Genomic DNA, 26,180 nt, shown 5'->3' with positions numbered 1-26,180 from the left:
GACATATGGGGGTGGGTGCATATCACTACCAGCAATGTCCAGACATATGGGGGTGGGTGCATATCACAGCCAGCAGTGTCCAGACATATGAGGGTTGGGTGCATATCACTACCAGCAGTGGACAGACATATGGTGGTGGGTGCATATCACTACCAGCTGTGTCCAGACATATGAGGGGTGGGTGCAGAGGACTCCCAGCAGTGGACAGACATATGGGGGTGGGTGCATATCACTACAAGCAGTGTCCAGACATATGAGGGGTGGGTGCATATCACTAACAGCAGTGGACAGACATATGAGGGGTGGGTGCATAGGACTCCCAGAAGTGGACAGAGGTATGGGGGTGGGTGAATATCACTACCAGCAGTGGACAGACATATGGGGGTGGGTGCATATCACTACCAGCAGTGTCCAGACATATGAGGGTTGGGTGCATATCACTACCAGCAGTTGCAGTGGACAGACATATGGGGGTGGGTGCATATCACTACCAGCAGTGTCCAGACATATGAGGGGTGGGTGCAGAGGACTCCCAGCAGTAGACAGACATATGGGTGTGGGTGCATATCACTACCAGCAGTGTCCAGACATATGAGGGGTGGGTGCATATCACTACCAGCAGTGGACAGACATATGAGGGGTGGGTGCATATGACTCCCAGCAGTGGACAGAGATATGGGGGTGGGTGCATATCACTACCCGCAGTGGACAGACATATGGGGGTGGGTGCACATCACTACTAGCAGTGGACAGACATATGAGGGGTGGGTGCATATGACTACCAACAGTGTCCAGACATATGAGGGGTGGGTGCATATCACTACCAGCAGTGTCCAGACATATGAGGGTTGGGTGCAGAGAACTCCCAGCAGTGGACAGAGATATGGGGGGGTGCATATCACTACCAGCAGTGTCCAGACATATGAGGGGTGGGTGCAGAGGACCCCCAGCAGTGGACAGACATGTGGGGGTGGGTGCATATCACTACCAGCAGTATCCAGACATATGAGGGGTGGGTGCATATCACTACCAGCAGTGGACAGACATATGAGGGGTGGGTGCATATGACTCCCAGCAGTGGACAGAGATATGGGGGTGGGTGCATATCACTACCAGCAGTGGACAGACGTATGAGGGGTGGGTGCATATGACTCCCAGCAGTGTCCAGACATCTGAGGGGTGGGTGCATATCACTACCAGCAGTGGACAGACATATGGGGGTGGGTGCATATCACTACCAACAGTGTCCAGACATATGGGGGTGGGTGCATATCACTACCAGCAGTATCCAGACATATGAGGGGTGGGTGCATATCACTACCAGCAGTGGACAGACAGATGGGGTGGGTGCATATCACTACCAGCAGTGTCCAGACATATGAGGGGTGGGTGTATAAGACTCCCAGCAGTGTCCAGACATATGAGGGGTGGGTGCATATCACTACCAGCAGTGTCCAGACATATGAGGGATGGGTGCATATCACTCCCAGCAGTGGACAGGCATATGGGGGTGGGTGCATATCACTACCAGTAGTGGACAGACATATGGGGGTGGGTGCATATCACTACCAGCAGTGGACAGACATATGGGGGTGGGTGCATATCACTACCAGCAGCGGACAGACATATGGGGGTGGGTGCATATCACTACCAGAAGTGTCCAGACATATGAGGGGTGGGTGCATATCACTGCCAGCAGTGGACAAACATGTGAGGGGTGGGTGCATATGACTCCGAGCAGTAGACAGAGATATGGGGGTGGGTGCATTTCACTACCTGCAGTGGACAGACATATGGGGGTGGGTGCATATCACTATCAGCAGTGTCCAGACATATGGGGGTGGGTGCATATCACTACCAGCAGTGTCCAGACACATGAGGGGTGGGTGCATATCACTACTAGCAGTGGACAGACCTATGGGGATGGGTGCATATCACTACCAGCAGTGTCCAGACATATGAGGGGTGGGTGCATATGACTCCCATTAGTGTCCAGACATATGGGGGGTGGGTACATATCACTCCCAGCAGTGTCCAGACATATGAGGGGTGGGTGCATATTACTACCAGCAGTGGACAGACATATGGGGGTGGGTGCATATCACTACCAGCAGTGTCCAGACATATGAGGGTTGGGTGCATATCACTACCAGCAGTGGACAGACATATGGGGGTGGGTGCATATCACTACCAGCAGTGTCCAGACATATGAGGGGTGGGTGCAGAGGACTCCCAGCAGTGGACAGACATATGGGTGTGGGTGCATATCACTACCAACAGTGTCCAGACATATGAGGGGTGGGTGCATATCACTACCAGCAGTGGACAGACATATGAGCGGTGGGTGCATATGACTCCCAGCAGTGGACAGAGATATGGGGGTGGGTGCATATCACTATCAGCAGTGGACAGACATATGGGGGTGGGTGCATATCACTACCAGCAGTGGACAGACATATGAGGGGTGGGTGCATATGACTCCCAGTTGTGTCCAGACATATGAAGGGTGGGTGCATATCACTACCAGCAGTGGACAGACATGTGGGGGTGGGTGCATATCACTACCAGCAGTGTCCAGACATATGGGGGTGGGTGCATATCACTACCAGTAGTGTCCAGACATATGAGGGTTGGTGCATATCACTAGCAGCAGTGGACAGACATATGGGGGCGGGTGCATATCACTATCAGCATTGTCCAGACATATGAGGGGTGGGTGCATATCATATCACTACCAGCAGCGGACAGACATATGGGGGTGGGTGCATATAACTACCAGCAGTGTCCAGACATATGATGGGTGGGTACATATGACTCCCAGCAGTGTCCAGACATATGAGGGGTGGGTGCATATCACTACCAGCAGTGTCCAGACATATGAGGGGTGGGTGCATATCACTACCAGCAGTGGACAGACATATGAAGGGGTGGGTGCATATCACTACCAGCAGTGGACAGAGATATGGGGGTGGGTGCATATAACTACCAGCAGTGTCCAGACATATGATGGGTGGGTACATATGACTCCCAGCAGTATCCAGACATATGAGGGGTGGGTGCATATCACTACCAGCAGTGTCCAGACATATGAGGGGTGGGTGCATATCACTACCAGCAGTGGACAGACATATGAAGGGGTGGGTGCATATCACTACCAGCAGTGGACAGAGATATGGGGGTGGGTGCAGAGGACTCCCAGCAGTGGACAGAGATATGGGGGGTGCATATCACTACCAGCAGTGTCCAGACATATGAGGGGTGGGTGCATAAGACTCCCAGCAGTGTCCAGACATATGAGTTGTGGGTGCATATCACTACCAGCAGTGTCCAGACATATGAGGGTTGGGTGCATATCACTACCAGCAGTGGACAGACATATGGGGTGGGTGCATATCACTACCAGCAGTGTCCAGACATATGAGGGGTGGGTGCAGAGGACTCCCAGCAGTGGACAGACATATGGGTGTGGGTACATATCACTACCAGCAGTGTCCAGACATATGAGGGGTGGGTGCCCATCACTACCAGCAGTGGACAGACATATGAGCGGTGGGTGCATATGACTCCCAGCAGTGGACAGAGATATGGGGGTGGGTGCATATCACTATCAGCAGTGGACAGACATATGGGGGTGGGTGCATATCACTACCAGCAGTGGACAGACATATGAGGGGTGGGTGCATATGACTCCCAGCAGTGTCCAGACATATGAGGGGTGGGTGCATATCACTACCAGCAGTGGACAGACATATGGGGGTGGGTGCATATCACTACCAGCAGTGTCCAGACATATGGGGGTGGGTGCATATCACTACCAGTAGTGTCCAGACATATGAGGGTTGGTGCATATCACTAGCAGCAGTGGACAGACATATGGGGGCAGGTGCATATCACTACCAGCAGTGTCCAGACATATGAGGGGTGGGTGCATATCATATCACTACCAGCAGCGGACAGACATATGGGGGTGGGTGCATATAACTACCAGCAGTGTCCAGACATATGATGGGTGGGTACATATGACTCCCAGCAGTGTCCAGACAGATGAGGGGTGGGTGCATATCACTACCAGCCGTGTCCAGACATATGAGGGGTGGGTGCATATCACTACCAGCAGTGGACAGACATATGAAGGGGTGGGTGCATATCAGTACCATCAGTGGACAGAGATATGGGGGTGGGTGCAGAGGACTCCCAGCAGTGGACAGAGATATGGGGGGGTGCATATCACTACCAGCAGTGTCCAGACATATGAGGGGTGGGTGCATGAGACTCCCAGCAGTGTCCAGACATATGAGTTGTGGGTGCATATCACTACCAGCAGTGTCCAGACATATGAGGGTTGGGTGCATATCACTACCAGCAGTGGACAGACATATGGGGGTGGGCGCATGTCACTACCAGCAGTGTCCAGACATATGAGGGGTGGGTGCAGAGGACTCCCAGCAGTGGACAGACATATGGGTGTGGGTGCATATCACTACCAGCAGTGTCCAGACATATGAGGGGTGGGTGCATATCACTACCAGCAGTGGACAGACATATGAGCGGTGGGTGCATATGACTCCCAGCAGTGGACAGAGATATGGGGGTGGGTGCATATCACTATCAGCAGTGGACAGACATATGGGGGTGGGTGCATATCACTACCAGCAGTGGACAGACATATGAGGGGTGGGTGCATATGACTCCCAGCAGTGTCCAGACATATGAGGGGTGGGTGCATATCACTACCAGCAGTGGACAGACATATGGGGGTGGGTGCATATCACTACCAGCAGTGTCCAGACATATGGGGGTGGGTGCATATCACTACCAGTAGTGTCCAGACATATGAGGGTTGGTGCATATCACTAGCAGCAGTGGACAGACATAAGGGGGCAGGTGCATATCACTTCCAGCAGTGTCCAGACATATGAGGGGTGGGTGCATATCATATCACTACCAGCAGCGGACAGACATATGGGGTGGGTGCATATAACTACCAGCAGTGTCCAGACATATGATGGGTGGGTACATATGACTCCCAGCAGTGTCCAGACAGATGAGGGGTGGGTGCATATCACTACCAGCAGTGTCCAGACATATGAGGGGTGGGTGCATATCACTACCAGCAGTGGACAGAGATATGGGGGTGGGTGCAGAGGACTCCCAGCAGTGGACAGAGATATGGGGGGTGCATATCACTACCAGCAGTGTCCAGACATATGAGGGGTGGGTGCATAAGACTCCCAGCAGTGTCCAGACATATGAGGGGTGGGTGCATATCACTACCAGCAGTGTCCAGACATATGCGGGGTGGGTGCATATCACTACCAGCAGTGGACAGACATATGGGGGTGGGTGCACATCACTACCAGCAGTGGACAGACATATGAGGGGTGGGTGCATATGACTCCCAGCAGTGTTCAGACATATGGGGGTCGGTGCATATCACTACCTGCAATGTCCAGACATATGAGGGTTGGGTGCATATCACTACTAGCAGTGGACAGACATATGGGGGTGGGTGCATATCACTACCAGCAGTGGACAGACATATGGGGGTGGGTGCCTATCACTACCAGCAGTGTCCAGACATATGGGGGTGGGTGCATATCACTACCCGCAGTGTCCAGACATATGAGGGTTGGGTGCATATCACTACCAGCATTGGACAGACATATGTGGGTGGGTGCATATCACTACCAGCAGTGTCCAGACATATGAGGGGTGGGTGCATATTACTCCGAGCAGTAGACAGAGATATGGGGGTGGGTGCATTTCACTACCTGCAGTGGACAGACATATGGGGGTGGGTGCATATCACTATCAGCAGTGTCCAGACATATGGGGGTGGGTGCATATCACTACCAGCAGTGTCCAGACATATGAGGGGTGGGTGCATATCACTACTAGCAGTGGACAGACCTATGGGGGTGGGTGCATATCACTACCAGCAGTGTCCAGACATATGAGGGGTGGGTGCATATGACTCCTATTAGTGTCCAGACATATGGGGGTGGGTACATATCACTCCCAGCAGTGTCCAGACATATGAGGGGTGGGTGCATATTACTACCAGCAGTGGACAGACATATGGGGGTGGGTGCATATCACTACCAGCAGTGTCCAGACATATGAGGGTTGGGTGCATATCACTACCAGCAGTGGACAGACATATGGGGGTGGGTGCATATCACTACCAGCAGTGTCCAGACATATGAGGGGTGGGTGCAGAGGACTCCCAGCAGTGGACAGACATATGGGTGTGGGTGCATATCACTACCAACAGTGTCCAGACATATGAGGGGTGGGTGCATATCACTACCAGCAGTGGACAGACATATGAGCGGTGGGTGCATATGACTCCCAGCAGTGGACAGACATATGAGGGGTGGGTGCATATGACTCCCAGTTGTGTCCAGACATATGAAGGGTGGGTGCATATCACTACCAGCAGTGGACAGACATGTGGGGGTGGGTGCATATCACTACCAGCAGTGTCCAGACATATGGGGGTGGGTGCATATCACTACCAGTAGTGTCCAGACATATGAGGGTTGGTGCATATCACTAGCAGCAGTGGACAGACATATGGGGGCGGGTGCATATCACTACCAGAAGTGTCCAGACATATGAGGGGTGGGTGCATATCATATCACTACCAGCAGCGGACAGACATATGGGGGTGGGTGCATATAACTACCAGCAGTGTCCAGACATATGATGGGTGGGTACATATGACTCCCAGCAGTGTCCAGACATATGAGGGGTGGGTGCATATCACTACCAGCAGTGTCCAGACATATGAGTGGTGGGTGCATATCACTACCAGCAGTGGACAAACATATGAAGGGGTGGGTGCATATCACTACCAGCAGTGGACAGAGATATGGGGGTGGGTGCATATAACTACCAGCAGTGTCCAGACATATGATGGGTGGGTACATATGACTCCCAGCAGTGTCCAGACATATGAGGGGTGGGTGCATATCACTACCAGCAGTGTCCAGACATATGAGGGGTGGGTGCATATCACTACCAGCAGTGGACAGACATATGAAGGGGTGGGTGCATATCACTACCAGCAGTGGACAGAGATATGGGGGTGGGTGCAGAGGACTCCCAGCAGTGGACAGAGATATGGGGGGGTGCATATCACTACCAGCAGTGTCCAGACATATGAGGGGTGGGTGCAGAGGACTCCCAGCAGTGGACAGACATATGGGTGTGGGTGCATATCACTACCAGCAGTGTCCAGACATATGAGGGGTGGGTGCATATCACTACCAGCAGTGGACAGACATATGAGCGGTGGGTGCATATGACTCCCAGCAGTGGACAGAGATATGGGGGTGGGTGCATATCACTATCAGCAGTGGACAGACATATGGGGGTGGGTGCATATCACTACCAGCAGTGGACAGACATATGAGGGGTGGGTGCATATGACTCCCAGCAGTGTCCAGACATATGAGGGGTGGGTGCATATCACTACCAGCAGTGGACAGACATATGGGGGTGGGTGCATATCACTACCAGCAGTGTCCAGACATATGGGGGTGGGTGCATATCACTACCAGTAGTGTCCAGACATATGAGGGTTGGTGCATATCACTAGCAGCAGTGGACAGACATATGGGGGCAGATGCATATCACTACCAGCAGTGTCCAGACATATGAGGGGTGGGTGCATATCATATCACTACCAGCAGCGGACAGACATATGGGGGTGGGTGCATATAACTACCAGCAGTGTCCAGACATATGATGGGTGGGTACATATGACTCCCAGCAGTGTCCAGACAGATGAGGGGTGGGTGCATATCACTACCAGCAGTGTCCAGACATATGAGGGGTGGGTGCATATCACTACCAGCAGTGGACAGACATATGAAGGGGTGGGTGCATATCACTACCAACAGTGGACAGAGATATGGGGGTCGGTGCAGAGGACTCCCAGCAGTGGACAGAGATATGGGGGTGCATATCACTACCAGCAGTGTCCAGACATATGAGGGGTGGGTGCATATCACTACCAGCAATGTCCAGACATTTGGGGGTGGGTGCATATCACAGCCAGCAGTGTCCAGACATATGAGGGTTGGGTGCATATCACTACCAGCAGTGGACAGACATATGGTGGCGGGTGCATATTACTACCAGCTGTGTCCAGACATATGAGGGGTGGGTGCAGAGGACTCCCAGCAGTGGACAGACATATGGGGGTGGGTGCATATCACTACAAGCAGTGTCCAGACATATGAGGGGTGGGTGCATATCACTAACAGCAGTGGACAGACATATGAGGGGTGGGTGCATAGGACTCCCAGAAGTGGACAGAGATATCGGGGTTGGTTCAAATCACTACCAGCAGTGGACAGACATATGGGGGTGGGTGCATATCACTACCAGCAGTGTCCAGACATATGAGGGTTGGGTGCATATCACTAGGGGTGGGAGGAATTTGCGGAATTAACCTTCGCAAATTATCGCGAGAATGTTTAAAATTATCGCAAACAAGCAGAAATATCGCGAAGATGCGGAAGTTTTTTTCCGGCATGTTCGCGAGATTTTCTGCATGGTTGCGGGTCGCCAACTTACCCATGTGGTTGCTTGCGGGCGCGGCCATCTTGTTTTGAGTTGTTCTCGCGGTGCATGATCGCGAGAAGAAAGACGTGATCGCGCGACGCATGACGTCACTGCGGGCGCGAACTGTCGCGAGACAGCGCAAATGGCTAAAAACAATACAACATCTCATGGAGAACGCGACCGGATCAAGAAAACTTGTCGGCGAACGCAGGGATTCAGGTAAGGCGATCGCGCGCGCGCGAGAATGTATCGTTTTACAGCGCGAGCAAGAAACAAATTATCGCCAAGCTGCGGAAACCGGAATTTTTGACATTTTCGCGCTCTCCGCGGAACGCAAAAATGTCAAATTATCGCAATTTCCGCGAACGGAACGAAATTTTTGCCCAGGCCTACATATCACTACCAGCAGTGGCAGTGGACAGACATATGGGGGTGGGTGAATATCACTACCAGCAGTGTCCAGACATATGTGGGGTGGGTGCAGAGGACTCCCAGCAGTAGACAGACATATGGGTGTGGGTGCATATCACTACCAGCAGTGTCCAGACATATGAGGGGTGGGTGCATATCACTACCAGCAGTGTCCAGACATATGAGGGGTGGGTGCATATCACTACCAGCAGTGGACAGACATATGAAGGGGTGGGTGCATATCACTACCAGCAGTGGACAGAGATATGGGGGTGGGTGCAGAGGACTCCCAGCAGTGGACAGAGATGTAGGGGGGTGCATATCACTACCAGCAGTGTCCAGACATATGAGGGGTGGGTGCATAAGACTCCAAGCAGTGTCCAGACATATGAGGGGTGGGTGCATATCACTACCAGCAGTGACCAGACATATGAGGGTTGGGTGCATATCACTACCAGCAGTGGACAGACATATGGCGGTGGGTGCATATCACTACCAGCAGTGTCCAGACATATGAGGGGTGGGTGCAGAGGACTCCCAGCAGTGGACAGACATATTGGTGTGGGTGCATATCACTACCAGCAGTGTCCAGACATATGAGGGGTGGGTGCATATCACTACCAGCAGTGGACAGACATATGAGCGGTGGGTGTATATGACTCCCAGCAGTGGACAGAGATATGGGGGTGGGTGCATATCACTATCAGCAGTGGACAGACATATGGGGGTGGGTGCATATCACTACCAGCAGTGGACAGACATATGAGGGGTGGGTGCATATGACTCCCAGCAGTGTCCAGACATATGAGGGGTGGGTGCATATGACTCCCAGCAGTGTCCAGACATATGAGGGGTGGGTGCATATCACTACCAGCAGTGGACAGACATATGGGGGTGGGTGCATATCACTACCAGCAGTGTCCAGACATATGGGGGTGGGTGCATATCACTACCAGTAGTGTCCAGACATATGAGGGTTGGTGCATATCACTAGCAGCAGTGGACAGACATATGGGGGCGGGTGCATTTCACTACCAGCAGTGTCCAGACATATGAGGGGTGGGTGCATATCATATCACTGCCAGCAGCGGACAGGCATATGGGGGTGGGTGCATATAACTACCAGCAGTGTCCAGACATATGATGGGTGGGTACATATGACTCCCAGCAGTGTCCAGACATATAAGGGGTGGGTGCATATCACTACCAGCAGCGTCCAGACATATGAGGGGTGGGTGCATATCACAACCAGCAGTGGACAGACATATGAAGGGGTGGGTGCATATCACTACCAGGAGTGGACAGAGATATGGGGGTGGGTGCAGAGGACTCCCAGCAGTGGACAGAGATATGGGGGGTGCATATCACTACCAGCAGTGTCCAGACATATGAGGGGTGGGTGCATAAGACTCCCAGCAGTGTCCAGACATATGAGGGGTGGGTGCATATCACTACCAGCAGTGTCCAGACATATGAGGGGTGGGTGCATATCACTACCAGCAGTGGACAGACATATGGGGGTGGGTGCACATCACTACCAGCAGTGGACAGACATATGAGGGGTGGGTGCATATGACTCCCAGCAGTGTTCAGACATATGGGGGTCGGTGCATATCACTACCCGCAGTGTCCAGACATATGAGGGTTGGGTGCATATCACTACCAGCAGTGGACAGACATATGGGGGTGGGTGCATATCACTACCAGCAGTGGACAGACATATGGGGGTGGGTGCCTATCACTACCAGCAGTGTCCAGACATATGGGGGTGGGTGCATATCACTACCCGCAGTGTCCAGACATATGAGGGTTCGGTGCATATCACTACCAGCATTGGACAGACATATGGGGGTGGGTGCATATCACTACGAGCAGTGTCCAGACATATGAGGGGTGGGTGCAGAGGACTCCCAGCAGTGGACAGACATATGGGGGTGGGTGCATATCACTACCAGCAGTGTCCAGACATATGAGGGGTGGGTGCATATCATTACCAGCAGTGGACAGACATATGAGGGGTGGGTGCACATCACTACCAGCAGTGGACAGACATATGGGGGTGGGTGCACATCACTACCAGCAGTGGACAGACATATGAGGGGTGGGTGCATATGACTCCCAGCAGTGTCCAGACATATGAGGGGTGGGTGCATATCACAACCAGCAGTGGACAGAGATATGGGGGTGGGTGCATATCACTACCAGCAGTGGACAGACATATGGGGGTGGGTGCACATCACTACCAGCAGTGGACAGACATATGAGGGGTGGGTGCATATGACTCCCAGCAGTGTCCAGACATATGAGGGGTGGGTGCATATCACAACCAGCAGTGGACAGACATATGGGGGTGGGTGCATATCACTACCAGCAATGTCCAGACATATGGGGGTGGGTGCATATCACAGCCAGCAGTGTCCAGACATATGAGGGTTGGGTGCATATCACTACCAGCAGTGGACAGACATATGGTGGTGGGTGCATATCACTACCAGCTGTGTCCAGACATATGAGAGGTGGGTGCAGAGGACTCCCAACAGTGGACAGACATATGGGGGTGGGTGCATATCACTACAAGCAGTGTCCAGACATATGAGGGGTGGGTGCATATCACTAACAGCAGTGGACAGACATATGAGGGGTGGGTGCATAGGACTCCCAGAAGTGGACAGAGGTATGGGGGTGGGTGAATATCACTACCAGCAGTGGACAGACATATGGGGGTGGGTGCATATCACTACCAGCAGTGTCCAGACATATGAGGGTTGGGTGCATATCACTACCAGCAGTTGCAGTGGACAGACATATGGGGGTGGGTGCATATCACTACCAGCAGTGTCCAGACATATGAGGGGTGGGTGCAGAGGACTCCCAGCAGTAGACAGACATATGGGTGTGGGTGCATATCACTACCAGCAGTGTCCAGACATATGAGGGGTGGGTGCATATCACTACCAGCAGTGGACAGACATATGAGGGGTGGGTGCATATGACTCCCAGCAGTGGACAGAGATATGGGGGTGGGTGCATATCACTACCCGCAGTGGACAGACATATGGGGGTGGGTGCACATCACTACCAGCAGTGGACAGACATATGAGGGGTGGGTGCATATGACTACCAACAGTGTCCAGACAAATGAGGGGTGGGTGCATATCACTACCAGCAGTGGACAGACATATGAGGGGTGGGTGCATATGACTCCCAGTTGTGTCCAGATGTTGGACAGGCCACACGAAGGGCTTGCTCCCTCCCCGCACGACAGGGCCCGAGCTCCGGCCCGCCAGGCATAACCCACGAAAAGCACCCGTACCCCGTCTCCCGACGGATTTTCTGCCCTCGGACCTCTACTCATCACGGGGCCCAGCCTCACCGGCTCCCCCGGCCGGTTCAAGCCGCCATCTTGGGCCCTGCACCACGAGGCCGCGTGGCCTCGCCCCGACCCTAACCCCGGGCCTGACCGGCCCCGACATCCCGGCACCACCATCCACCCGGGAGGTGAGCGGACCACTTGGCAGGTCAATGGGAGGACGAAGTGTCAAGAGCTCTTCCCCCGCCAGGTGCCGATCGCCTCCAACTCCCCCAGGCGCTGGCTCCACCCCCTGCTGGGTGTCTGGACACCTTCATCCCGGGCCCTCCGACCTCCAAGTGCGAGGGTCCGGACATCAAAGAGCGCCTGCCCTATAACTGGGGCAACTCCGGAGCAGGAAGGCAGTTGTATCCTGGAGTCGAGAGACACCGAGAGAACTCAGCCTTGACGGACTACTGGCGCTGCCGTAGCCCGCTCTTGTGAACCATCGTCCTGCCTGCTGGCGCTGCCGCGGCCTTCTACAACATCCATCCTCGTCGGGACCTGCTGGCGCTGCCGCGGCCCGTTGTAACGACCATCCTCACCGGGACCTGCTGGCGCTGCCGCGGACCGTACATCGACCATCTTTCCGGGACCTGCGGGCGCTGCCGCGGCCCGTTGTAACGACCATCCTCACCGGGACCTGCTGGCGCTGCCGCGGACCGTCCATCGACCATCTTTTCGGGACCTGCTGGCGCTGCCGCGGCCCGCACCAACTAAGCTCGAGGATTGTGAGCTAATCATCATCTCATCCAAACTACCTGACTGGTAGACCGACTGTCCCGCTACCCCTTACCCTACTTTGAGAGACGTGAATCGAGGGGACCCCTGAGTCCAGACCTCCTTGTACCATTCAACCGTACCTTAAGAAGTGCTTATAAAGAACACTGAACCTTATCCGTGTGTGATATCTGTCTGTGGGGGGGAAGTTACTTGTCTGTACGATCGCTGGAGACGGCTCTCCCCGGAGACCTCTCCTCCTGACCCCGGCCGACCCTCCCGGTCCGTCTATCCTTTCTAACATTGGTGGCCAGCGGCGCGATCCGAATCAACGCGTAATCGTACAGAGAGTAGCTCACCCCACGACAACAACACGATGTCAGCCAAAGATAGCAACTCCACCGAGAAATTCCAAATGGATAAATTAGAAGAATACAACCACCGCGAACTGAGACAATTCTGCATAGAACTTGGCATTGCTACCACCGGCCTGAGTACCAAAGATGATCTAAAGCACGCCCTAGAGTCGTGGACAGAAACTGGGGTCGCCGGACCCTCCGACCAAAGCAGCATCACACCAGAGGGGAACGCCACGGCTCCCGAGGAGCGGGGAACCGGCCTCTCGCAGGAGGAAATCCGAGAAAGAGAAAGAACCAGATTGCACGAGTTGGAAATGGCACGACTCAAGATGGATGGGGAACTCAAGTTAGCTGAACAGAAACTCAACCTCGAGCACATGCGGCTCCGAGATGAACGAGAAGAGAAGCAGAGACAGAGAGAGCTGGAGGAGAAAAAAATAACGCTCGAGCACGAGCGCAAACTGGCCGAAATAGAACTTCGGAAACAGAATAAAGAACTGGGGGTGCCTGAGCGACCACACACCCCGGGGCCAATCGAGAAAAAAGTCCACATCCCCAAGGATGTTGTCCGCGAGTATGTCCGAGAAGACGACATACAACAGTGGTTTAAAGCCTACGAGATCGCCATGACCTCCCACCGGATCGACCGGAGTGATTGGGGAGCCGGACTCTGGGGGAGGTTTATCAACGAGGGGCGCGATGCCCTACTGCAGCTCCCAGATCACCAAATGTCGTCCTACGACCACATGAAGGCTGCCCTCCTCACCCGCTACGGCCTCACACCCGAGATGTACCGCCAGAGGTTCAGAGATTGCACCCGGATCCCAGGTACAACTTGGGTAGAATACGTGAACTATTTCAGCCGTGCCTTCGAGGGTTGGATAAAGGGGAGCCAGGTCACCACCTACGAACAACTCTTTAACCTGATGGTATGGGAGCACCTGTCGAACAACTGCTTTGTCGAGCTCAGGCAGCACCTCCTCGACAGTAAGCTGACTGACCCCCGGCAGCTCGCCGCCGAAGCTGACCGATGGGAAAGCACCCGAGTGGGCCGGAGGGGGCCACACGAACAGAACAGAAACAACCCAGGCCAGCACCGTCCTCGGGGAGGAGGAGGGGGCCAGGGGCGAGGGAGAGACGCCTTGCCCGCAACAACCGTGGCCAGCACCCCGGCTCCGGCCGGTCGGGGCAACCCCCCGTGGCGTCCTGGGGTCCGAGCCAACGTCACGTGCCACCGATGCCAGCGAGTCGGCCACTACGCCAATGACCCGAGCTGTCCGCAGAACCAAACACCCAAGCCCCGCCAGGTAGCTGCCGCCGCCCTGGGGGAAGAGCGATCATTGGAGGAACCAGAAGAGTATGAGCCGGCCCAGCAAGAGTGGGAACCGGCCGCCATGGTCCTGGCGTGCTTAGGGGGAAGAGACATGGTCCCGCGGGCTCCCCTACCCGCTAACACCAGGAAATACGGTCAGTGGGTGACCATTAATGGACAGCGAGCCGAGGCCTTGCGTGACACAGGCGCCAGTGTGACGGCCGTCCGCTGTCACCTGGTGAAGCCCGAGCAGATCCTGCCGAACATTCTCTGCCCCGTCCGCTCGGCAGACAACTCTGAAAGTATGTGTCAAATGGCCTGCGTGCCATTCGAATGGGGAGGGGTCTCCGGCCTGTTGAAGGTGACGGTCCGGGACGATGCCCCCGTGGACTGCCTCCTGGGGAATGACCTCGAGAGTTCCCCGTGGGCCACCGTTGAGAGAAGAGAGCACCTGGGGATGCTGGGCCTCCCGGACTGGGCCGGCGTAACCACCCGGTCCATGGCCGCCCGTGCCGTCCCTCGAGCAGAAGAACCAGAATGGCCAGCACCTCCGCCCCCAGTCGCCCCCGTAGAAGACAACGACGAGGCCAGCCTCCCAGACCCGACGGCCGAAGGGGGCGCGCAACCCCAGGACCTTCCTGACCTGGCTCAGTGGCGTCAAGAGGGGGGGCCCACCCAAGCACAGTTCCGCCAGGAACAAAAGACCTGTCCCTCCCTCGAGGGACTCCGCCAACAAGCCAGCGCCCAGAACGCAGGGGACGCCACCGGAACTCACTGGGTCTACTGGGATAACGACCTGCTATACAGCGAGCAAAGAATCGCCGAGCTGGGGGCCGGTCGAGTACTGGTGGTACCTCTCCGCTTCAGAGACTTTCTGCTCAACCTGGCCCACGATGTCCCCCTGGCTGGACACCTGGGCCAAGATAAAACGTACAGCCGCCTAGTGACCCACTTTTTCTGGCCGAAGATGAGGAACAACGTCCTGAACCACTGCCGATCTTGCCCCACATGCCAAGCCAGCGGGAAGAGTGGTCGGAAGCTGAAAGCCCCTCTGCAACCCTTCCCTGTGGTCACCACCCCGTTCGAGAGGGTGGGGATAGACATCGTGGGGCCTCTGGACCCCCGCACGGCACAAGGACACAGGTTCATCTTAGTACTGGTGGACCATGCCACCAGCTACCCCGAGGCGGTGCCCCTACGGACCGTGACAGCTCCGGTGGTTGGCCGGGCCCTAATGGGGATCTTCTCCCGGGTAGGCTTCCCCCGAGAAGTCGTCAGCGACCGAGGCACGAACTTTATATTCAAATACATGAAGTCCCTCTGGCAACAATGCGGGGTCACCTACAGATTCACGACCCCCTATCACCCCCAAGGGAACGGACTAGTGGAGCGTTTTAACCGCACCCTCAAGGGGATGATTGGGGGATTGGAAGAGCCCCTCCGTCGCCAGTGGGATGTACTACTCCCGTGCCTCCTCTTCGCCTACCGCGAAGTTCCCCAGAAGTCCCTCGGTTTTAGCCCTTTCGAACTCCTGTACGGGCACCCTGTGCGAGGGCCCCGCAGCCTAGTAAAAGAAGGTTGGGAGATGGCCCCCCTAAAGACCCCTCCAGACGTCTTCAAATACCTCCTGGCCCTACGCAATCAGACCCGGCGCTTCAGAGAGATGGCCAAGGCGAACCTCGAGGCCAGCCAGGAGGACATGAAGAAGTGGTATGATCACAATGCCTCCTCCGTTGAGTTCGAGCCTGGGCAACAAGTATGGGTGATGTCCCCCACCGAACCATGTGCCTTGCAAGATAAGTGGACGGGGCCCTTCAAAGTGGTCGAGCGCAAAATCCCCGTCACTTACCTCATCGACCTGGGGACCTCCCGGAACCCCCTTCGGGTCCTCCACACCAACCGACTCAAACCACACTTTGTGCGCTCAGAACTCAGCCTCCTGATGGCTACGGACAGTGGGGCAGAGGAAGACTCCGAACCCCTCCCGGATCTTCTGAAGACTCAGGAGAAGGACGGCTCCGTGGACGGGGTCCGGCTCTCTGACGCCCTCACTTCGGAGCAACGCCAGGGCTGCCGGAACCTCCTGCTGCAGTTCGCTACCCTGTTCTCCCTCACCCCCGGGGTCACCCCTTGGTGTTTGCACGACGTGGACACCGGGGACAGTCCCCCTGTCCGACACCGGGCCTACCGCGTACCAGATCGGGTACGGGCCTGCATACAGGAGGAGGTGGCCAAGATGCTCACAATCGGGGTCATCGAGCCCTCGGACAGTCCCTGGGCCAGTCCGGTTGTATTGGTCCCCAAAGCCGCTGCCCCCGGCACTGCACCTGAACTGAGATTCTGCGTCGACTACCGGGGCTTGAACGCTGTCACCCGGACCGACGCTCATCCGATCCCCCGAGCAGACGAGCTGATAGACCGGCTGGGGGCCGCCCGCTACCTCAGTATCTTCGACCTAACAGCGGGCTACTGGCAGATCGGCCTCACACCCAGGGCTCAGGAACGGTCAGCCTTCTCTACCCCCGATGGCCACTACCAATTCAAGGTCATGCCCTTCGGCATGAAGAATGCCCCCGCCACGTTTCAACGCCTCGTGAACCAGGTCTTGGCGGGGCTCGAAGAATTCAGCGCTGCCTACCTGGACGATATCGCTGTATACAGCCACCACTGGCCCGACCACCTCCGTCACCTCCAAGAGGTCCTACAGGCCCTCCAGCGGGCCGGCCTCACAATTAAGGCTGGCAAGTGCCAAATTGGCCAAGGGTCTGTGACCTACCTTGGGCACCAAGTGGGAAGCGGGCTGGTGGCCCCGCTACAACTTAAGATTGCTGCCATCCAGTCCTGGCAGCCCCCCGTCACCCAGACCGAGGTCCGAGCCTTCTTGGGGCTCACCGGCTACTACCGGCGGTTCGTGAAGGACTACGGCAGCATCGTGGGGCCCCTCACGGGTCTCACGTCCAAGAACCAGCCGAAGCGGATTAACTGGACCCCCGATTGTCAAGCGGCCTTCGAGAAGCTGAAGGCCGCTCTATGCACCGCCCCTGTGCTCCAGGCCCCCGATTACAGTCGGGAATTCATGGTACAGACCGACGCCTCCGACCACGGCATCGGAGCCGTCCTTTCTCAGTTAAACCCCGAAGGTCATGACCAGCCGGTGGCCTTCATCAGTCGACGTCTCCTGGCCCGAGAACAGCGCTGGAGCACCATCGAGAGGGAGGCCTTCGCAGTGGTGTGGGCCCTCAAAAAGCTCCGGCCCTATCTCTTCGGTACCCACTTCCGGGTACAAACCGACCATCGACCCCTGCAGTGGCTGATGCAGATGCGGGGGGAGAACCCAAAACTCTTGCGCTGGTCCATTTCCCTGCAGGGAATGGACTTCACTGTGGAGCACCGACCAGGCCAAGACCACGCCAACGCGGATGGCCTGTCCCGCTTTTTCCGCCTCGACGAAGAGAGTCCCCAAGGAGATGGGTGACTCTCCCCGCCTTCAGCTGGGGGGGACGCATGTTGGACAGGCCACACGAAGGGCTTGCTCCCTCCCCGCACGACAGGGCCCGAGCTCCGGCCCGCCAGGCATAACCCACGAAAAGCACCCGTACCCCGTCTCCCGACGGATTTTCTGCCCTCGGACCTCTACTCATCACGGGGCCCAGCCTCACCGGCTCCCCCGGCCGGTTCAAGCCGCCATCTTGGGCCCTGCACCACGAGGCCGCGTGGCCTCGCCCCGACCCTAACCCCGGGCCTGACCGGCCCCGACATCCCGGCACCACCATCCACCCGGGAGGTGAGCGGGCCACTTGGCAGGTCAATGGGAGGACGAAGTGTCAAGAGCTCTTCCCCCGCCAGGTGCCGATCGCCTCCAACTCCCCCAGGCGCTGGCTCCACCCCCTGCTGGGTGTCTGGACACCTTCATCCCGGGCCCTCCGACCTCCAAGTGCGAGGGTCCGGACATCAAAGAGCGCCTGCCCTATAACTGGGGCAACTCCGGAGCAGGAAGGCAGTTGTATCCTGGAGTCGAGAGACACCGAGAGAACTCAGCCTTGACGGACTACTGGCGCTGCCGTAGCCCGCTCTTGTGAACCATCGTCCTGCCTGCTGGCGCTGCCGCGGCCTTCTACAACATCCATCCTCGTCGGGACCTGCTGACGCTGCCGCGGCCCGTTGTAACGACCATCCTCACCGGGACATGCTGGCGCTGCCGCGGACCGTACATCGACCATCTTTCCGGGACCTGCGGGCGCTGCCGCGGCCCGTTGTAACGACCATCCTCACCGGGACCTGCTGGCGCTGCCGCGGACCGTCCATCGACCATCTTTTCGGGACCTGCTGGCGCTGCCGCGGCCCGCACCAACTAAGCTCGAGGATTGTGAGCTAATCATCATCTCATCCAAACTACCTGACTGGTAGACCGACTGTCCCGCTACCCCTTACCCTACTTTGAGAGACGTGAATCGAGGGGACCCCTGAGTCCAGACCTCCTTGTACCATTCAACCGTACCTTAAGAAGTGCTTATAAAGAACACTGAACCTTATCCGTGTGTGATATCTGTCTGTGGGGGGGAAGTTACTTGTCTGTACGATCGCTGGAGACGGCTCTCCCCGGAGACCTCTCCTCCTGACCCCGGCCGACCCTCCCGGTCCGTCTATCCTTTCTAACACCAGACATATGAAGGGTGGGTGCATATCACTACCAGCAGTGGACAGACATGTGGGGGTGGGTGCATATCACTACCAGCAGTGTCCAGACATATGGGGGTGGGTGCATATCACTACCAGTAGTGTCCAGACATATGAGGGTTGGTGCATATCACTAGCAGCAGTGGACAGACATATGGGGGCGGGTGCATATCACTATCAGCATTGTCCAGACATATGAGGGGTGGGTGCATATCATATCACTACCAGCAGCGGACAGACATATGGGGGTGGGTGCATATAACTACCAGCAGTGTCCAGACATATGATGGGTGGGTACATATGACTCCCAGCAGTGTCCAGACATATGAGGGGTGGGTGCATATCACTACCAGCAGTGTCCAGACATATGAGGGGTGGGTGCATATCACTACCAGCAGTGGACAGACATATGAAGGGGTGGGTGCATATCACTACCAGCAGTGGACAGAGATATGGGGGTGGGTGCATATAACTACCAGCAGTGTCCAGACATATGATGGGTGGGTACATATGACTCCCAGCAGTGTCCAGACATATGAGGGGTGGGTGCATATCACTACCAGCAGTGTCCAGACATATGAGGGGTGGGTGCATATCACTACCAGCAGTGGACAGACATATGAAGGGGTGGGTGCATATCACTACCAGCAGTGGACAGAGATATGGGGGTGGGTGCAGAGGACTCCCAGCAGTGGACAGAGATATGGGGGGTGCATATCACTACCAGCAGTGTCCAGACATATGAGGGGTGGGTGCATAAGACTCCCAGCAGTGTCCAGACATATGAGTTGTGGGTGCATATCACTACCAGCAGTGTCCAGACATATGAGGGTTGGGTGCATATCACTACCAGCAGTGGACAGACATATGGGGTGGGTGCATATCACTACCAGCAGTGTCCAGACATATGAGGGGTGGGTGCAGAGGACTCCCAGCAGTGGACAGACATATGGGTGTGGGTACATATCACTACCAGCAGTGTCCAGACATATGAGGGGTGGGTGCATATCACTACCAGCAGTGGACAGACATATGAGCGGTGGGTGCATATGACTCCCAGCAGTGGACAGAGATATGGGGGTGGGTGCATATCACTATCAGCAGTGGACAGACATATGGGGGTGGGTGCATATCACTACCAGCAGTGGACAGACATATGAGGGGTGGGTGCATATGACTCCCAGCAGTGTCCAGACATATGAGGGGTGGGTGCATATCACTACCAGCAGTGGACAGACATATGGGGGTGGGTGCATATCACTACCAGCAGTGTCCAGACATATGGGGGTGGGTGCATATCACTACCAGTAGTGTCCAGACATATGAGGGTTGGTGCATATCACTAGCAGCAGTGGACAGACATATGGGGGCAGGTGCATATCACTACCAGCAGTGTCCAGACATATGAGGGGTGGGTGCATATCATATCACTACCAGCAGCGGACAGACATATGGGGGTGGGTGCATATAACTACCAGCAGTGTCCAGACATATGATGGGTGGGTACATATGACTCCCAGCAGTGTCCAGACAGATGAGGGGTGGGTGCATATCACTACCAGCCGTGTCCAGACATATGAGGGGTGGGTGCATATCACTACCAGCAGTGGACAGACATATGAAGGGGTGGGTGCATATCACTACCATCAGTGGACAGAGATATGGGGGTGGGTGCAGAGGCCTCCCAGCAGTGGACAGAGATATGGGGGGGTGCATATCACTACCAGCAGTGTCCAGACATATGAGGGGTGGGTGCATGAGACTCCCAGCAGTGTCCAGACATATGAGTTGTGGGTGCATATCACTACCAGCATTGTCCAGACATATGAGGGTTGGGTGCATATCACTACCAGCAGTGGACAGACATATGGGGGTGGGCGCATGTCACTACCAGCAGTGTCCAGACATATGAGGGGTGGGTGCAGAGGACTCCCAGCAGTGGACAGACATATGGGTGTGGGTGCATATCACTACCAGCAGTGTCCAGACATATGAGGGGTGGGTGCATATCACTACCAGCAGTGGACAGACATATGAGCGGTGGGTGCATATGACTCCCAGCAGTGGACAGAGATATGGGGGTGGGTGCATATCACTATCAGCAGTGGACAGACATATGGGGGTGGGTGCATATCACTACCAGCAGTGGACAGACATATGAGGGGTGGGTGCATATGACTCCCAGCAGTGTCCAGACATATGAGGGGTGGGTGCATATCACTACCAGCAGTGGACAGACATATGGGGGTGGGTGCATATCACTACCAGCAGTGTCCAGACATATGGGGGTGGGTGCATATCACTACCAGTAGTGTCCAGACATATGAGGGTTGGTGCATATCACTAGCAGCAGTGGACAGACATATGGGGGCAGGTGCATATCACTACCAGCAGTGTCCAGACATATGAGGGGTGGGTGCATATCATATCACTACCAGCAGCGGACAGACATATGGGGGTGGGTGCATATAACTACCAGCAGTGTCCAGACATATGATGGGTGGGTACATATGACTCCCAGCAGTGTCCAGACAGATGAGGGGTGGGTGCATATCACTACCAGCAGTGTCCAGACATATGAGGGGTGGGTGCATATCACTACCAGCAGTGGACAGAGATATGGGGGTGGGTGCAGAGGACTCCCAGCAGTGGACAGAGATATGGGGGGTGCATATCACTACCAGCAGTGTCCAGACATATGAGGGGTGGGTGCATAAGACTCCCAGCAGTGTCCAGACATATGAGGGGTGGGTGCATATCACTACCAGCAGTGTCCAGACAGATGCGGGGTGGGTGCATATCACTACCAGCAGTGGACAGACATATGGGGGTGGGTGCACATCACTACCAGCAGTGGACAGACATATGAGGGGTGGGTGCATATGACACCCAGCAGTGTTCAGACATATGGGGGTCGGTGCATATCACTACCCGCAATGTCCAGACATATGAGGGTTGGGTGCACATCACTACTAGCAGTGGACAGACATATGGGGGTGGGTGCATATCACTACCAGCAGTGGACAGACATATGGGGGTGGGTGCCTATCACTACCCGCAGTGTCCAGACATATGAGGGTTGGGTGCATATCACTACCAGCATTGGACAGACATATGTGGGTGGGTGCATATCACTACCAGCAGTGTCCAGACATATGAGGGGTGGGTGCATATTACTCCGAGCAGTAGACAGAGATATGGGGGTGGGTGCATTTTACTACCTGCAGTGGACAGACATATGGGGGTGGGTGCATATCACTATCAGCAGTGTCCAGACATATGGGGGTGGGTGCATATCACTACCAGCAGTGTCCAGACATATGAGGGGTGGGTGCATATCACTACTAGCAGTGGACAGACCTATGGGGGTGGGTGCATATCACTACCAGCAGTGTCCAGACATATGAGGGGTGGGTGCATGTTGGACCCGGCCTCGTAGAATGGCCCTCCGTGCCCCCGCACCACCGAAACCTGGTACCTACAGCCCAAGCCCCCGGCCCGGCCGAACCTCCCCACCAGGACACCCGCACCAACCCGGACATCTCCGTCCCTGGCCTCTCCCCTTTCGGCCACCCCGGGCCCGCGTGCCCACTTCATGCACCAAGATGGCCGCCCGGCCCCAGCGCGACCCGGGCATAGAGGCGCCACTCCGGCTGGAGGACATCACGCTTCCAGGGGATGAGAGAGGGAGGATCAGTTTCTATCGCACCTCTGAACTCCCCCGGGACGATGGGTTTCGATCGGCCCTCCGGCCTCCCTGAGGGCTGGCTCCACGCCTGCTGGGTGTCTGGGACTCCTCCCGACCCGGCCCTGAAAGGATCAAAAGACTATAGCAGGAAATCCCGACAAGCGACCCCCAGGTGACAAGACCCCTGCCTGCACAGACTCCGGACATCAAAGAGGGGTCGAACTATAACAAGGGGTGCTCTGGGGCTGTCCGGCAGATTCGACGCTGGAACAACGAGAGCCTGCTGACGTGGTCGCGGCTCCTGGAACTGGAACTCACCTGAGCCCTGCTGAGTGACTCGCGGCTCCCTGAAGATCGTAAGACCTCCGAACTTGTACCTGAGCCCGCTGAGTGACTCGCGGCTCCCTGAAGATCGTAAGACCTCCGAACTTGTACCTGAGCCCTGCTGAGTGACTCGCGGCTCCCTGAAGATCGTAAGACCTCCGAACTTGTACCTGAGCCCTGCTGAGTGACTCGCGGCTCCCCCAGACTCTCACGGTCCCGCCGGACCCCACCTCCGACCACGTATCCCCCAGCTCGAGGATTGTGAGCTGTGCGCCGGGTACGTCCCTGCTTTGAACCGTTACCAGAGACAGTCCCGCTACCCCCTACCTTTCCGAGACTCTTGAGCCCGTGCTCACCTTGTACATATTTGCAGTGATACCTGTTTGATAAAGCTTGTTCTGAGAATACCCAGTGTGGTCCCTCTGTGTCGTGTGGTGCCAGAAGTACGATCCTAGTTGCGAGAATCCTCCCCCTGGGGAATCTCCCGCCAGTGCCCGGCTACGATACTTTGAGTGTGGGTCTCAGGGTAGTCAGGACCCCCTTTCCGGGCTCCTCTGAGGTCGCCGTCTAACATTGGTGGCAAGCGACGGGATTCGGGCCCATCACCTAGAGATCGTACAGTAAACGACGGACGCACGACCAACAAAGATGGCAGAAGGAAGCGCCACGAGCTCCGCAGAAACCAACGCCAACAGAGTGTTCCAGGTGGAGCATCTGGAAGAATACACACACAAAGAGCTAAAACAATTTTGCAAAGAACTTAAAATCGCTACCACTGGCCTCAACACTAAAGAAGACTTGCAGAAAGCACTGAAAACTTGGGTGGAGACCGGGGCCTCCCGCCCGGAAGGCACGGGGGAGCGCCCCGACGAAGCCGAACCCCCCCAAAATGAAAGCAGTAGCAATCAGGTGCGAGGCATCGTACCAGACGGGGGCCTATCCCCGGAAGAGCTCGCGGACAGAGAGAGAAGCCGCAGTCATGAACTCGAGTTAGCCAAACTCAAAATCGAGGGCGAATTGAAGTTAGCGGAGAAGAAGCTAGCAGTAGAGCAAATGCGTGTACAAGGCGAACTGGAAGAAAAGAAGCTCCAACGGGAGCACGAAGGAAGAAAGCTCCAACTGGAGCACGAACGGAGCTTAAAGGAACTCGAGCTCAAGGCCCGAAATGAGGACGGGAGGCCCTCGGGGAACCGAGAGACGGCCCCCCCAGCGGAACAGAAGGTCCACATCCCCAAGGATGTGGTCAAAGAATATTATAAAAACGATGACATTCAGCAATGGTTTCGGGCCTACGAGGTCGCCATGACCTCCCATCGGATTCCACAGAAGGACTGGGGGGCGGGGTTGTGGGGACGGTTTCTGAGCGAAGGAAGGGACACCCTGCTCGACCTACCCCTATCCCTGCAGACCTCCTACAGCCACATGAAAGAGGCTCTCCTCACAAGATACGGCCTCACCCCAGAAATGTACCGCCAACGGTTCCGGGACTGCAGGAAGATCCCGGGCACCACCTGGGTGGAGTATGTAAACTTTTTTAGTCGGGCCTTCGATGGGTGGGTCAAGGGCAGCAAAGTCACCACCCTTGCCGAACTCACTGACCTCATGTTATGGGAACATCTGGCTGCGAACTGCTTCGTAGAGCTACGTCAACACCTGCTGGATAGCAAGCTCACAGATCCCCGGAAGCTGGCCGTGGAGGCCGACCGCTGGACCAACACCCGGGTCTCCCGGGGCATGGTAGGAGAGTACCCCCGAACCAGTCAGGGACCACCCCGCCAGAGAGGGGGAGGGAACCAGGGAGGGCCGAGGGAATCCCAGCCTAGCCCCCCGAAGACACCACCTCCACCTTTCCCGGCGCCCCCCCCACCAGTAACAGGGCCCCCTGGGAGACGGGGACACCGGGTGACCGTCACCTGTTTCCGCTGCCAGAAACCCGGGCACTACGCCAATGACCCAGAGTGCCCCATGGCCACCCAAGTCACCCCTGCGAGACAGATAGCCAACGTAGCCCTAAGGGAGGAGGTTGAGGAAGCCGAGGAGTGGGAACCAGCCGCGATGGCCCTAGTATCCCTGGGAGATAGGGAAATGATCCCTGGTAGCCTCCTACCGTCCAACACACAGAAATATGGGCAGCTCGTCAAGATCAATGGCCACCAGGTAGAGGCCCTGCGGGACACCGGGGCCAGTATCACCGGTGTCCTCAGGCACCTAGTTCCCGAGGAGCAGATCCTCCCCAATGTCTTTTGCCCCGTAATATCTGCAGACAATAGGGAAAGTATGTGTCAGGTGGCCCTGGTGCCATTTGAGTGGGGAGGGGTGATAGGCAAACTCAAGGTGGCCGTAAGAACCTCCCAGCCGGTCGACTGCCTCTTAGGGAACGACCTGGAGAGTTCCCCCTGGAAGCACGTAGAGCGCAAGGCCCACCTAGGAATGATGGGACTCCCCGAGTGGGTGTGTGCCACCACCCGATCTATGACAGCCCGACTCACTCCCCGGAGAGAAATCGAGAGCACCCCGGTCAAAGTAGCCAGCACCGTCCCCGCCGAGGGTCCTCCCGTTCCCCCATCGGAAGGGTCCGTCGTCAGCGACGAACCCGCACCATCCGACCCCGCCCCGGTCCCCGAGTTGGGGGATCTACCCGAGTTGGCCCATTGGCGCCACGAGGGCGGGCCCACCCGAGAAGAATTTTGCCGGGAGCAAGCCACCTGTCCTTCCCTGGTCGGGCTGCGGCGCCAGGCCGAGGGCCAAGCCGCAGGTGACCAGACC

Source organism: Triturus cristatus, chromosome 1_1 (genome assembly GCF_964204655.1).
Source record: "Triturus cristatus chromosome 1_1, aTriCri1.1, whole genome shotgun sequence".
Classification (NCBI taxonomy): Eukaryota; Metazoa; Chordata; class Amphibia; order Caudata; family Salamandridae; genus Triturus; species Triturus cristatus.
This window is presented reverse-complemented; position numbering follows the sequence as displayed.